Here is a 3,684-nt window from a genome sequence, read left to right on the forward strand (position 1 = left end):
ATGGAGTAGATCAAGGGGGGTGGTGGTGGGAGGGAGAGAAGGGGCGAAGAACAGAGCCCTCTGTTCGTCGTGCGCCGCCAGGAGAAAGATGGGGATGGGTGGGCTGGCCCGCGCGGTTATCCACTTACCGGGGCCAGACGCCAGGGACCCTGGCGTCTGGCCCCTTTGCCACGTCAGCAGGTCAACGGGCAGGCGGGCAGTGCGGGCCAGGGGCCAGACGCCAGGGACCATGGCGTCTGCTTCGTAACCCAGACGCCAGGGACCTTGGCGTCACCGAAAAAGGTCAGAAACGAAATTTTTTTTGGAACGAGGTCAAATCGGGATTTAGTTTGCCTTAAGGGTCAGAACAGTAATTTTGTCCTCCCTCCTCGATCTCTGTCCCTCAGCCGCCACCGCACAAAGCCACCTCTCCCTTGCGTGTGCGTGCTCATCGCCGCCTTTCCTCCCCGCTCCCTATCATTGCCCCGACGCCTGCACCGGCTACCATGGATCCATGGCCGATGGGATAGTACAGGGCAGGGAAGGACACCGCCATCGACCCGTCACTTAGATTGGTGGCACATGGGTCGGGTCTAGGCAGAAGGCCGGCGCCTGCGGGGGGGAAGCAGCGGGAGATTGTGCAGCAGGAGCAGCAGGAGCAACTGCAGACGCTGGTCAGCCCGACGCACCGCCTCAGCCCCGCCTCCTCTGCTGCAGCCCCCACGGCCGAGAGGGGCAGCTGCGCCATAGCTGGCGACGAGTTTAGCGGCCGCCGCCTCCTCTCCTCTTCGAATCCAGTAAGATCCCGATGTCTTTCCCCTTTAGGATTTGGCGAGCTTGCTCCTCCCTTGTTCTCTTCATCAGTGTTTCTCTTTCGTATCATTTTCCCTTTCGTCAATGGTCTACTCTGCTTGTTTAGCCACTGTTAGTTGATTCTAATTATGCTGGCCATTTTTCTGTACCAGGTGCCTATGGGTTCTCCTCGGTTGGATTGTTCATCCTTCTTCGCCGGTGGTGTGCTTGTCTGTTGCAATAACTTACGTGCGCTGGATGAACACTATCGGTTGAGGTTGGTGCCCTTCTTTACTTGATTCTTGATTCTTGCCTTCCTTTAACCTGCACCCTACTAACTTCTTTGTTCTTCATCTTGTCCCCTACGTGTGCAGGTTTGTTTCTTCTCGTTGTCTCCTGCGTCCACCGTCGCATCGTTCTGCCATTGCCATTGAGGTTAGTTTGCATTCCATTTGCTTGCATGCAACGTGTTCGATGAAATGTGTGTGTGATGATGTTTCTTTTTTTCATCTCATTTTCCCTGCTGGTCCGCCTTGGTGTAGTCCTTTGTCTAGCCTGCTTTCTTGGTATGGTTCTGCTTTCTAGCTCTGGTAATTAGCTGTTGTTTTGCTTGTCTATTAGAATGTGCCTGCTGTTTTTATGCATGTGTGTGCACCGTTATGCATGTAGTCTGACAGGTCTATCTCCGTTTGTCTAGCAGGTTCGACGATCTGCTAGGTTGCTGCATCTGCAACTCTGTGCTGCTATTCAAGGTTTGCTTGATTCTTTATTCCCTGCATGCTTGTTCTTTCTCGCTACGCACATGCTTCTCTTTCTCAAAGTACTGTAATTCTACTATGTTGTCTCTAGCTACATGCATTTACCTTTCTTCATCGGTCTAATTGTCTATTGATGGGCCATTCATGTTATGGTTATGTGAACTTTAAGATGTAATAATATATGGTGTTTAAATTTTTATTGTTCGCTTGCGCCTGTGATTTTGCGTTACAGAGTCGTTCGATGTCCAAGTTTCTATATATTTTTTACAACGTTGCAGTCCATTAGTTGCTTCAATCCTGGTACACATTGGATTGAAAATAGGTTGTCCATTTTTTATTGACTTTTTTGTACATTGTGAAGTCATGGCCCCGGTTTATATTCATGTGTAGTTTGCTGTATAGTTCATGTATGCTCTGTAAAGAGCATGCATAACTAATGGGTTTAATTCATTTTTTCCTTTTTTAGATGTTTCATATCGGTGCATATTTTAACTTGATCCATACCATGCCAGTGATTTTCTAATATTTGCCCATACCTTTTGTGGACATAATTATGCTTCAGGAAGATGCTAAATAAGTTGGTTAGCTCTGGGGCAAAAGGTCAGCAAATCTGCTTGGTTGTTCCTCCCAAGGTGATGAGAGATTTTTTGTTGCAGAGTACATGCCTAGAAAGACATATCTTCCACTGTATGTTAACTGCTTGTGAGCAGGCCAGTACTTTACAAATTTTACTACAGTAGCAAGGACGCTATGCTTTGAATAGTTGAGACGCCCTCTGTTTTTCATCCATGGGCAGAGTAGATGGAGGTGCAGCGGCTCAGGATGTCAAGGTAGGGATGGAACCTATCCTTATTTCATATGTTTCTGTTATTATGATAAGTGAATCATGTTTCTTCTGTGTAATGCTAGGATAAAGTTTGATTTTCTCTGTACTACTCCAACTTGGTCCTATCTCGAACTACAAAAATATTATGTATCGTTTTAATTTAGATTTGATTATTATTAGAATTAGATGGTGTGCATTGAATTTGAAAATAGGGCCAGGTACTGCCATGGCTTATATCCTATTGACTTTTCATGGGACCTTGAAGCTCATTGTTGATCTCTTTGTAGCTTATAAAAGACAGTTATATCATTTTACTGAATGAATAATCAGAAAGGTTGGCCAACAAACTGTAACATGTGACATAAAAATTATGTACAGTTTGCTATTGTCCATTGGGATCATCTCCTCTTAACGTTTAATTAATGCCACATCAAGATTACTTCTGTGATGTTTATCTAACATCTTTCCATTATGTTTTTATTTTTGAGTCAGCAGAATGATGAAACTTTTAGAACTAGATGTAAAATGATGCGTCTGGCTTGTTTAACTTGCAGTCTTTATTTCTAATATTTTCTTTGTTGCTGAGGTTGCTTCTAGGTTTTATTACTATGCATCTAATTTAGATAATTTGAAAATAGTCCTATGTAGGAGTGTGCTCGTCTATAACAGTTGGGGAGGGAAATCGTACGAATTACAGATTTTGTAAAAAGTTGGCATTACTATATGCATAAATCTAACCTTTTCTGCATGTGCATTGTTTGTGGTTGTAGATACATTTATCTTCCTGTGCGTAACTGATGTCTAGCATTGCTGAAAACACCTTTATCAGAGCTGGTGTCCATGCCTTCATCATAGCTGGTGTCCGCATACTTCATCAGAGATCTTGTCCACGGCTTCAGCGGAGTTGCTGTCCACACTTCCATCAGAGCTAATGTTCACGGGATCATCCATGCGAGCAATGGCGGAGCTACGTGTTACAAAAAGAGGCCACGGCGTCTCGCCGGTAGCAAATGAAGTGGAGGATTGAGAGTAGGCTGAGCTGTGAGAGAGAAAAATAATGGATTCCTTTCTACTGGCACGCCCACCTTTGTACTGGCACGCCCACCTTTGACAGTGTAGCTCCGCCACTGCATGCGAGCTCCCCTCATGCTCAGCTGTGGTGGAAGCCTAAAACAACATAGATTATCAATCAACACAGACTAATCAAGTCACATTACTGTGACGATGTGTAAATCTGCCAAAGGTTTTGAATGGGACTTTACACCACCAAATTAGAATGTGTACAAGACCCCATTTTTTCGACTAAAGGAGATTATGTTTATTATAATA

At 44.9% G+C, this 3,684-nt stretch overlaps 1 long non-coding RNA gene across 5 annotated transcripts; it reads left to right on the forward strand.

The window, feature by feature from the left end:
* Nucleotides 1-373: 373 nt before the first annotated feature.
* On the forward strand, nt 374-3,684 carry LOC123045049 (uncharacterized). Of its 5 annotated transcripts, none has more exons than XR_006421027.1 (7): nt 374-776; nt 945-1,048; nt 1,146-1,206; nt 1,314-1,361; nt 1,469-1,523; nt 2,092-2,359; nt 3,126-3,684. It is a non-coding gene; the product is annotated as an uncharacterized lncRNA (long non-coding RNA). The 5 variants fall into 5 exon arrangements; XR_006421026.1 differs by having other exon boundaries at nt 1,472-1,523; XR_006421025.1 differs by having other exon boundaries at nt 1,314-1,337.

The sequence above is a fragment of the Triticum aestivum genome, chromosome 2B (assembly GCF_018294505.1).
Source record: "Triticum aestivum cultivar Chinese Spring chromosome 2B, IWGSC CS RefSeq v2.1, whole genome shotgun sequence".
NCBI lineage: Eukaryota > Viridiplantae > Streptophyta > Magnoliopsida > Poales > Poaceae > Triticum > Triticum aestivum.